Here is a 12,229-nt window from a genome sequence, read left to right as displayed (position 1 = left end):
TGGGCCCCAAAATACCTGTGGATAAAAAGATGCAAACTGAAATATTTAAGGAGATTTATTCTGAGCCAAACATGAGTGACCATGGCCCATGACACAGTGCTCAGGAGGCCCTGAGAACATGTGCCCAAGGCGGTCGGGGTACAGCTTTGTTTCAGACATTTTAGGGAGACGTGGGATTCCATTCAAATACATTTAAGAAATACATTATTACTATTATTTTTTTTTTTTGAGACGGAGTTTTGCTCTTGTTACCCAGGCTGGAGTGCAATGGCGCGATCTCGGCTCACCGCAACCTCCGCCTCCTGGGTTCAGGCAATTCTCCTGCCTCAGCCTCCTGAATAGCTGGAATTACAGGCACGTGCCACCATGCCCAGCTAATTTTTTGTATTTTTAGTAGAGACGGGGTTTCACCATTTTGACCAGGATGGTCTCGATCTCTCGACCTCGTGATCCACCCGCCTCGGCCTCCCAAAGTGCTGGGATTACAGGCTTGAGCCACCGCGCCCGGCTGTATTATTTTTTTTTGAGATAGAGTTTCGCTCTTGTTACCCAGGCTGGAGTGCAATGGCACGATCTCGGCTCATCGCAACCTCCGCCTCCTGGGTTCAGGCAATTCTCCTGCCTCAGCCTCCCGAGTAGCTGGGATTACAGGCAGGCGCCACCATGCCCAGCTGATTTTTTGTATTTTTAGTAGAGAAGGGGTTTCACCATGTTGACCAGGATGGTCTCGATCTCTTGACCTCGTGATCCACCCGCCTTGGCCTCCCAAAGTGCTGGGATTACAGGCGTGAGCCACCGCGCCTGGCCTAAAATACATTATTTTGGTTCAGAAAGGTTGGGCAACTGGAAGTGGGGGCTTCTAGGCTATCGAGAGATTTTAAAATTTTCTGGAGGACAATTGATCTTTATGTAAAGATTCATCAGGACCAATAGAAAGGAAATGCCTGGGTTAAGATAAAGGGTGGTAGAGACCAAATTCTTACTTGCAGAAGAAGCCTCCAGGTAGCAGGCTTCAGAAAGAACAGGTTGTAAATGCTTCTTGTTAGACTTAAAGGTCTGTGTTGATGTTAGTATTGGAGAGGTATAATGAGGCATATCATGGCCTGACCCAACTTTCAGGTTAAATTTTAAGAGCAATTTATAATCCTTTGGGTATATACCCAGTAATGGGATTGCTGGGTCAAATGGTATTTCTGGTTCTAGCTCCTTGAGGAATTGCCACACTGTCTTCCACAGTGTTTGAACTAATTTACACTCCCACCAATGTGTGTGTTTGTTGCAGCACTATTTATAATAGCAAAGACTTGGAACCAACTTAAATTCCCATCAGTGATAGACTGGATAAAGAAAATGTGGCACATATAAACCGTGGAATACTATGCAGCCATTAAAACGAGTTCATGTCCTTTGCAGGGATATGAAGCTAGAAGCCATCCTTCTCAGCAAACTAACACAGGAACAGAAAACCAAACACCACATGTTCTCACTCATAAGTGGGAGTTGAACATTGAGAACACATGGACATGGGGAGGAGAACATCACACACCAGGACCTGTCAGGGGGTCGAGGCCAAGTGAAGGGAGAGCAAGCGCATTAGGACAAATACCTAATACATATGAGGTTTAAAACCTAGATGGCAGGTTGATAGGTGCAGCACGCCACCATGGCACATGTATATCTATGTAACAAACCTGCATATTCTGCACATGTATCCCAGAACTTAAAAATAAAAAATGTAAGCATGCCCTTGCCAAGGAGAAAGTCCATTTGGATGGTGGTAGGGGAAAGGGGGACTTAGAATTTTATTTTTGGTTTACACGTGGAAAGAAAACCTACCTGAGGGCCCACTGAGAAGCATCCCAGCAACCCCACCACGGTCGGTTTTTCCAGACGCCATGAACGACACTGTCCAAACCTTCTTCACTCCCGCCAGCACCGACCATTCCCCAAACGATGAGATGCTGGAGGAGGAGCATGAGGTGGATGTGCTGGGGGTACCCTACAACCCTGCACGCCCGACATCCACCGTGATCCACATCCGAAGCGAGGCCTCCGTGCCCGACCACGTCGTCTGGTCCCTGTTCAACACCCTCTTCATGAACTCCTGCTGCCTGGGCTTCATAGCGTTCGCCTACTCCCTGAAGTCTAGGGACAGGAAGATGGTTGGCGACCTGACCAGGGCCCAGACCTACGCCTCCACTGCCAAATGCCTGAACATCTGTGCCCTGATTTTGGGCATCATCATGACCATTCTGATGATCATCATCTCAATCCTGATTCTGCAAGCCTATCAGTAGATCCAGAGGAATCACCCGGGCCAGGGGCTCTGCCCGTGACCTGTCTGTCTCCCTGATACTCCAGCTTCAATCCCTCGCCCTGCCCCCAGCCCATCCTGTATCAGCCCTTTACCCTCACACACTTTTCCACAGTGGCGTTCAATAAAGTGCACGTGCTCCTGGAAAAAAAAAAAAGAAAACGAAAACCTACCTATGTTAAGTGTGCAGCCCAAAGTCACTCAGGGAAAGCTGCATATGCTGCATCTGTCATCCCCAGTGCTCAGCACCCACTGAGTATTGGGCAATGGGATGGGTTCATCCATGAATCCTGGAGCTCCCATATATTCCAGTCCAGGGTTTCCAGCTGACAGGGCTCAGGCAGGGAAGCCTCCACAGTGGTATCAATGTCTTCAACATCCGGGGTTCCTTTGTTCCCTGGGGAGTGGGGAAGAGACACCTTGAAGCCTCTCCTGGTTTGTGTCTTCAGCTTCTCAAGGTAATGTCAACCTAAAAGCTTTTTTAGATGTCCTGTCAACAACGTAAGGTCCCCAAGTGAGCCAAACAGAACACATAACTGTTGGGCCCACAGAGCTGACATTTCTTGTGGGAATGGGACTCCTTGGACTTTTTCTTTTTTTGAGACAGGGTCTCACTCTGTCACTTAGGCTGGAGTGCAGTGGCATGATCACAGCTCACTGCAGCCTCAAGGGATCTCCTGCCTCAACCTCCCCGGTAGCTGGAACTATAGGTATGTGCCACCTTGCTCGGCTAATGTTTATATTTTTAGTACAGATGGGATTTCTCCATGTTGGCCAGGCTGGTCTTTACCTCCTGACCTCAAGTGATACGCCCACCTCAGCCTCCTAAAGTGCCGGGATTACAGGTGTGAGCCACTGCACTGGCTTGGTGCTGAGTTACACTTCAGACTCTGGGATTCCACTTTAGAAGGAGGATACTTACAGATGTGAACGGAATTCATAAAATGCCAAATTAACTATAATTCAACAGGTTGTATTAACAGGGGCAAAGCTCACCTTTATTGAGCCCTCACTTATCTGTCATGGACTGTTCTGAACGTTCTAAATACATTAACTTTTCTAATCCTAACACCTATGAAGTAGGTACTACCGTGAAAACACTGGAGCACACACAGGGTCAGTAACTTACCCCACAGATCACACAGCAAGAAAGCAGCAGGACCTGAGATTCAAGCCCAGGCAACCCACACTCTTAGCTCATGGCACACATTGCTACATTGTCCATAGCAATGATCAGCACTATTCTTTGAACATTTACTTTGGCTGGAACGTGGAGCTAGTGCCTTAGAACGACCTTATTTCATTTACTCTTCAGCACAGTCCCTTCAGGCAAGAGGCATTATTCTTACTTAATGCAGAGATTCAACGACTTGCTCAGGGTCTTGGTACTAATTGGTGGTGAGATTGGATTTGGACATCAGGTTGACTCCCAATTCCCTCCTCTCCCGTATTCTTTGTTCTATGAGAAGCAGGGTCTTGGTGTGCTGCCCAGGCTGGAGTCCTGTGATGCGATATTGACTCACTGCAGCCTCGACCTCCTGGGCTCAGGCGATCTACCTCAACCTCCCAAGTAGCTAGAACCACAGGTGCGTATCACTACACTTGGCTAATTTTATTATTTTTTTAGACACCTGGTTTCACTATGTTGCCCAGGCTGGTCTTGAACTGCTCAAGGGATTGTCCCATCTTGGCCTCCCAATGTGCTGGGATTACAGGCTTGAGCCACCACGCCCAACTCACAAAACCCATTCTTTAACCACTGTGTGGTCCCAACTTAGTAGGTTACCGTAGGCTTCTGAGATGGCTGGGGGAAGGGAAAGGAGGGAAGGGTTGAATTTGGGTTAGCAGAATTCCCCAAACATTTGTAGCTGTAGAACCCCTTTTGTTTTATTTGAAGCATTTTTATGAGACCAGAAATCAAAGACCTTTCTTTGGGAAGCTGATCTCTCACTCCTTAGGAGGATGCTCAGCCTTGCCGGGCTTGCTGCCTTCAGAGAGCCGCTTCTGTGGCTCTAGCACAGGGGTTGGATAACAGCAGGAAGCCCACTGATAGGTAACAGCAGGAGAGCAGGGGCGAGGCGCTGGATCTGGGGAGAGGGCTCTCAGTGACCTGCTTATCAACTATAGCTCCAGGCGCCTTCCAAGCAGGCACGGAGGTGACCTCTCTGAGTAGTGGCCCTGGAGGTGCAGGCAGGCCCTGGGGCAAGGGAATAGGTGGTTACAGCATTTCCAGGTCACTGCAGAAGCCAGAAGGGGAACATGCTAAATCAGGCTGGGACTTGAGATTCCCTGAGTTTATGATGATAATTTATCTTTGAACACTTGCCCACACAGCAGCTCACTCCCATCTCCACAGTGCTTCAGGAAGTGGGCAAGGAGGATGCTGCTCCTCCCAGTTTTTGGCACTGAGGGGAGAGTGTCTGTGACTTGTCAAGGTCACACAATCAAAGGTCACAGAAGGGAGGACACGATGGGAGCCCAGGATGGCCATGTTCTTTCTACTCTGTCACTCAGCATCGGCGGGTTTGGAATCTTTAATTTTGGGGAATCCATTTGGTCTATAAAGTGTGGGTGTGGCCTGTGGTCACCTGGGAGAGGGGACAAAGCCAGCTGTGGAGCACTCCTGGGGGTGGGGGTGCCTCATGCAGGCCCTGCAATGCCCCAGAAAACAGAGGGGGTGCCTCATGCAGGGTCTCGTTTAGGAGGCCAGAGGTTGGATTCATGAACCGTGATCGAGGGGACTGAACGTGGAAGAGGGGGCCCAAGTCCAAGAGGGCAGAGAAAAGATCCAGGAAGGGGTTCCTGGGCCTCGGGATCCTGAAGGGCCAGCTGCGTCCCCAGTCTGAGCCCTGCCCTGCAGTGCAGGCCCAGCTGGGTGGAGGCACGTCCCCGGGGCTCCAGACTGACTCAGAAACTGGCCGCCTTCTTCCCAGATCGTCACCACCCACATTCCATCAGCTGCTGCTCCCTCTCGGGTTGTTTACTTCTGTCTGGCTTTATTTACTCAGTCTCCAACCCCCTCATTATTGCTTTGTGTCATCACTCAGAGTTTTACCCTGAGTAAAACCTACCTGCTGTGTTTTACAACTTAAATAAAAATAAAAAATATAAGAAAGTCATTTGGATCTTAGAAAAAAAAAAAAAGCCGGGCACGGTGGCTCAAGTCTGTAATCCCAGCACTTTGGGAGGCCGAGGCGGGTGGATCACGAGGTCAAGAGATCAAGACCAGCCTGGTCAACATGGTGAAACCCCGTCTCTACTAAAAATACAAAAAAGTAGCTGGGCATGGTGGCACATGTCTGTAATCCGAGCTACTCAGGAGGCTGAGGCAGGAGAATTGCCTGAACCCAGGAGGCGGAGGTTGCGGTGAGCTGAGATCGCGCCATTGCACTCCAGCCTGGGTAACAAGAGCCAAACTCCATCTCAAAAAAAAAAAGGGGCCGGGCGCGGTGGCTCACACCTGTAATCTCAGCACTTTGGGAGGCCGAGGCTGTAGGATCACTTGAGCCTAGGAGTTCTAGACCAGCCTGGGCAAAATAGTGAGACTCTTGTCTCTACAACAAATAAAAAATTAGCTAGCCACAGTAGTGCATGCCTGTACTCCTAGCTAACTTTGAGAGGATCACTTAAGCCTAGGAGTTTGATTATAGCGTGAGCTATGATCACCCCACTGCATTCCAGCCTAGGCGACAGAGACTCTTTCTCCAAAATAATAAAAAATAAATTTGGGGGCCGGGTTCGGTGGCTCAAGCCTGTAATCCCAGCACTTTGGGAGGCCGAGGCGGGTGGATCACGAGGTCAAGAGATCGAGACCATCCTGGTCAACATGGTGAAACCCCGTCTCTACTAAAAATACAAAAAAGTAGCTGGGCATGGTGGCACATGTCTGTAATCCGAGCTACTCAGGAGGCTGAGGCAGGAGAATTGCCTGAACCCAGGAGGCGGAGGTTGCGGTGAGCTGAGATCGCGCCATTGCACTCCAGCCTGGGTAACAAGAGCCAAACTCCATCTCAAAAAAAAAAAGGGGCCGGGCGCGGTGGCTCACACCTGTAATCTCAGCACTTTGGGAGGCCGAGGCTGTAGGATCACTTGAGCCTAGGAGTTCTAGACCAGCCTGGGCAAAATAGTGAGACTCTTGTCTCTAAAACAAATAAAAAATTAGCTAGCCACAGTAGTGCATGCCTGTACTCCTAGCTAACTTTGAGAGGATCACTTAAGCCTAGGAGTTTGATTATAGCGTGAGCTATGATCACCCCACTGCATTCCAGCCTAGGCGACAGAGACTCTTTCTCCAAAATAATAAAAAATAAATTTGGGGGCCGGGTTCGGTGGCTCAAGCCTGTAATCCCAGCACTTTGGGAGGCCGAGGCGGGTGGATCACGAGGTCAAGAGATCGAGACCATCCTGGTCAACATGGTGAAACCCCGTCTCTACTAAAAATACAAAACGTTAGCCGGGCATGGTGGCACGTGCCTGTAATCCCAGCTACTCAGGAGGCTGAGGCAGGAGAATTGCCTGAACCCAGGAGGCGGAGGTTGCAGTGAGCCGAGATGGTGCCATTGCACTCCAGCCTGGGTAACAAGAGCGAAACTCTGTCTAAAAAAAAAATAATAAAAATTTAAAAAAGCCGGGCGCGGTGGCTCAAGCCTGTAATCCCAGCACTTTGGGAGGCCGAGGCGGGTGGATTACGAGGTCAAGAGATTGAGACCATCCTGGTCAACATGGTGAAACCCCGTCTCTACTAAAAATACAAAAATTAGCTGGGCGTGGTGGCACGTGCCTGTAATCCCAGCTACTTGGGAGGCTGAGGCAGGAGAACTGCCTGAACCCAGGAGGCGGAGGTTGCGGTGAGCCGAGATCGTGCCATTGCACTCCAGCCTGGGTAACAAGAGCGAAATTCCGCCTCAAAAAAAATAAAATATAATAAAATAAATTTGGAGGAGTTTCTTTAAAAGATTAAATTGCAATGATAGAATTATAATACAAAATGAGGTAGCCAGCCTTAGCAAGTAAGTACTCCCAAAGCTTAAGCTTCATGAGCTTCACAGCCTGATTTGCAGATGCAGAAAATTCGTTTAAAAGAAGCTTAGTTTTTTATCCAAGGTCACACACCTCACAATCAGTGGAGAGGGAATTTAAAGCCAGGTCTGCACAGCTTTTCATCAGCAAATTATCCTTCTCTGAAAATGGGAATAACACACACATAGCATTCACTATGTGCCACACACATAGCAAGCACTTTACGTGTTTTAAATAGTGAATTCTCACAACACGACGATGTAGGTATTATTTTCATCTTCCACTTTACATATGAGGACATTGAGGCACGGAGAGGTTAAGTATTAATGACTTGCCCAAGGTCTCACAGCTAATCGACGGGAACCGTAAGAAACAGTGACAACTGGTTTGCTGAGGCGTCCAGTTTGAGCTTGCAGTAAACAAAACCTAGAAGACGCACCCCGAGCCTCACAGAAGGTAACTTGAGCCGGAACCTCTGCTTTATGGCTTCTCTAAGATCTTACTTTCTAATCCCTGCCAAATTCTTGGCCCTTGGCCTGCCTCTATGGGAGCTTTGTCAGGTAATTTAGTCCATATATTTCGGATTTAAAAGAGAATGAGAGGTCGGGTGCAGTGGCTCACGCCTGTAATCCCAGCACTTTGGGAGGCCAAGGTGGTAGGGTCACTTGAGCTCAGGAGTTTGAGACCAGCCTGAACACAGAGAGACCCTGTCTCTATAGAAAAAACAACGACAACAACAAAAAACCAAAGCTGAGCATGGTGGTGCACACTTGCAGTCCCAGCTACTCAGGAGGCTGAGGTGGGGAGATTGCGTAAGACCGGTAGGTCCAGCCTGCAGTGAGCTGTGATGGTGCCACTGCACTGTAGCCTGGGTGACAGAACAAGACTCTTGCCTCAAATAAATAAATCAATACATAAAAATGAGAGAATGAACTGTACCCTAAAAACATAGTGTGGTAAGTTTATCATAACTCATGTTGTTACAGAACCTTTTTGGGATTATACTCTTTGACTTCATAATTCTTATGGATGCCTGGTCCAGAGAAATCATCTTAAAGAAAATGCTTTATGCATAATAGTGTTAACTATACCGAGAAAACTGGAAAACAATTCATATGTTCAACATTAGCAAAATGGTTAAGCAAATCATGGATGAAGTATCAGACAACAAGCAAACAAAGTTTACAGAGAGGTATAATAACCTCGGAGAGTGCTTATGTTATGATGTTAGACTGAAAATCATCCTGGGTGCAGTGGCTCATGCCTGTAATCCCAGCACTTTGGGAGGCTGAGGCAGGCAGATCACCTGAGGTCGGGAGTTCAAGACCAGCCTGACCAACATGGAGAAACCCTATCTCTACTAAAAATACAGAAAGATTAGCTGAGCGTAGTGGCATGTGACTGTAATCCCAGCTACTCAGGAGGCTGAGGCAGGAGAATCACTTGAACCTGGGAGGTGGAGGGAGCCAAGATGGCAACATTGCACTACAGCCTGGGCAACAAAAGCGAAACTCCATCCCCAAAGGAAAAAAGTATATATATCATCTATAAAATTATATACATGGTTTATCAGTTATATGTTGCTGCATACCAAATCATTCCAAAATGTAGGACTTAAAGCAATATATATTTATTATTTCAGAGTGCATGGGTCAGCCTAGGCTGGGTCCTTAGCCAGAGTTTGCCATGAGATTATAATGAAAATATTGCCCAGGGCTGTGTTCCCAACTGAAGACAAGACTGGTACAGGATCTGTTCCCAAGCTCAGTCTCATAGACTTTGTCTGCATTTAGTTATTTGAGGTTGTTGGAATAAGGCTTCCCTCGGTTGGCCAGGCAGCCCCCTCTATCAGGGCAAGCATGTGAGAAGAGCCAAAGAAAGAAAATTCTGCCAAGAAGGAATTCAGTTTTTTATGATCTAATATTGAAATTGACATAGACACTTTTCTGTATTCTATTTGTTAGAAGCAAGCCACTAGGTTCAGCCCACACTCAAGGCAAAGAGATTATAGAAAAGTATTAGTACTAGAAAATGGGATGAATGAAGGCCATTTTAGAAGGCTGCCTATTACACAAGTCGTAATTTTTAACTTTGCTAAAACCACATGCGTAGGATAAAAGTTGGAAAGACATACATAGCAAAATGGTTATTGTGGCTCTCAGGTGAAGGATTCAAGTATGGTTCTTTCCTTCTTAAATGCTTCTGTATTGAATAGACAACCTAGAAATAAATCAGTATCTTTAGAGCCAACTGACTTTTGAGAGGACACACCTTGGGGAAAGGAGACCCTCTTCAATCAGTGGTGCTGGAAAACTAAATATACGTAAGAAAAATGAAACTAGACCCCTATCTATTACCATATACAAAATCAACTCCTAACAGATAAAACACTTCAATTTAAGGCTTGGAACTCTAAAGCTACCAGAAGAAAAACAGAAGTGCTTCAGAACATTGCTCTAGGCAAAACTTTCATGGCTAAGACGCCAAAAGCACAGGTTACAAAAACAAAAGGCGATTGGGTTTGTGTTAGATTAAAAATTTCTGGACAGCAAAGAAAACAATCAACAGAATGAAGAGACAACCTGTTGAATGGGAGAAAGTTGCCAGCTATTCATCCGCAAAAGACTAATACCCAGAATATACAAGGAACTCAAACAACTCAACCATAAAAAAACAAATTCCGGCCAGGTGTGGTGGCTCATGCCTGTAATCCCAGCAGTTTGGGAGGCCGAGGCAGGTGGATCACAAGGTCAAGAGATCGAGACCATCCTGGTCAACATGGTGAAACCCCGTCACTACTAAAAATACAAAAGAAGGCCGGGCGCGGTGGCTCAAGCTTGTAATCCCAGCACTTTGGGAGGCCGAGGCGGGTGGATCACAAGGTCAAGAGATCGAGACCATCCTGGTCAACATGGTGAAACCCCGTCTCTACTAAAAATACAAAAAAAATTAGCTGGGCATGGTGGCGCGTGCCTGTAATCCCAGCTACTCAGGAGGCTGAGGCAGGAGAATTGCCTGAACCCAGGAGGCGGAGGTTGCGGTGAGCCGAGATCGCGCCATTGCACTCCAGCCTGGGTAACAAGAGCGAAACTCCGTCTCGGAAAAAAAAAGAAAAAGAAAAAAAAAAAAAATACAAAAGATTAGCTGGGCATGGTGGCGCGTGCCTGTAATCCCAGATACTCAGGAGGCTGAGGCAGGAGAATTGCCTGAGCCCAGGAGGCGGAGGTTGTGGTGAGCCGAGATCGCGCCATTGCACGCCAGCCTGGGTAACAAGAGCAAAACTCCATCTCAAAAAAAAAGAAAAAGAAAAAAAAAATACAGATAGACATTTCTCAAAAGACATACGAATGGCCAACAAACGTGGAAAAATGCTCAACACTAATTACCGAAAAAATGCAAAATCATGAGATGTCATTTCTCCCCAATTAAATGGCTATTACTAAAAGATAAAAAATAGCAAATGCTGTGAGAATTCTGAAAAAAGGGAAGTCTTATAGATGATTGGTGCAAATGTAAATTATACCCAGTATAAAAAACAGGATGGGGGTTTCTCAAAAAGTAAACACAGAATTACCATGTGATCCAGAAATCCCACTAAGCGAAAGGAAGTCAGTGTATTGAAGAGATGACCGTACCCTCATATTTACTGCAGCACTATTCACAATAGCTCAGATACGGAGTCAACCTAGGTGTCCAACAACACATTAATGGATAAAGAAATATGGTAGGCCAGACGCGGTGGCTCAAGCCTGTAATCCCAGCACTTCGGGAGGCCAAGGCGGGTGGATCATGAGGTCGAGAGATCGAGACCATCCTAGTCAACATGGTGAAATCCCATCTCTACTAAAAATACAAAAAATTAGCTGGGCATGGTGGCTCGTGCCTGTAATCCCAGCTACTCAGGAGGCTGAGGCAGGAGAATTGCCTGCACCCAGGAGGCAGAGGTTGCGGTGAGCCGAGATCGCGCCATTGCACTCCAGCCTGGGTAACAAGAGCGAAACTCTGTCTCAAAAAAACAAAAAAGGCCGGGCGCGGTGGCTCAAGCCTGTAATCCCAGCACTTTGGGAGGCTGAGGCGGGTGGATCATGAGGTTGAGAGATCGAGACCATCCTGGTCAACATGGTGAAACCCCGTCTCTACTAAAAATACAAAAAAAAAAAAAAATTAGCTGGGCATGGTGGTGCGTGCCTATAATCCCAGCTACTCAGGAGGCTGAGGCAGGAGAATTGCCTGAACCCAGGACGCGGAGGTTGCGGTGAGCCGAGATTGCACCATTGCACTCCAGCCTGGGTAACAAGAGCGAAACTCCGTCTCAAAAAACAAAAAACAAAAAACAAAAAACAAAAAAACCCAAGAAACTAGCTGGTCATGGTGGCGCGTGCCTGTAATCCCAGCTACTTAGGAGGCTGAGGCAGGAGAACTGCCTGAGCCCAGGAGGCGGAGGTTGCAGTGAGCCGTGATTGCGCCATTGCACTCCAGTCTGGGTAACAAGAGCGAAACTCCGCCCCCCCCCCAAAAAAAAAGAAATATGGTATATATTCACAGTAATTCTACTATAAAAAACTCTAACTTCTACTATAAATAAGCCATTCAGCCATAAAAAAAGAATGAAATCCTGTCATTTGTTGCAACATAGCCAAGCCTGGAGGATGTTGATGTTTTGGGCAGACAGAACAGGATGGATCCCCACACCTGCCTTCCAGAAAATACTCTTTTTTCTTTCAGACTGAGCCCTGCTCTGTTGCCCAGGGTGGAGTACAGTGGTGTGATTACTGCTCAGTACAACCATGACCTCTCGAGTTCAAGCGATCCTACCTCAGCCTCCCAAGTAGCTGAGACCACACGTGTGTGCCACCATGCCCAGCTATTTTTTTTTTTTATTAAAAAGACGGGGTT

At 47.2% G+C, this 12,229-nt stretch overlaps 1 pseudogene; it reads left to right on the top strand.

The window, feature by feature from the left end:
- The first annotated feature begins 1,895 nt into the window (after nt 1-1,895).
- LOC141584484 (interferon-induced transmembrane protein 3 pseudogene) lies at nt 1,896-2,297 on the top strand (annotated as a pseudogene).
- The last annotated feature ends 9,932 nt before the right edge of the window (nt 2,298-12,229 follow it).

The sequence above is a fragment of the Saimiri boliviensis genome, chromosome 5 (genome assembly GCF_048565385.1).
Source record: "Saimiri boliviensis isolate mSaiBol1 chromosome 5, mSaiBol1.pri, whole genome shotgun sequence".
Lineage (NCBI taxonomy): Eukaryota > Metazoa > Chordata > Mammalia > Primates > Cebidae > Saimiri > Saimiri boliviensis.
The sequence above is the reverse complement of the archived record's forward strand: the minus strand, read 5'-3'. Positions and strand labels throughout refer to the sequence as shown.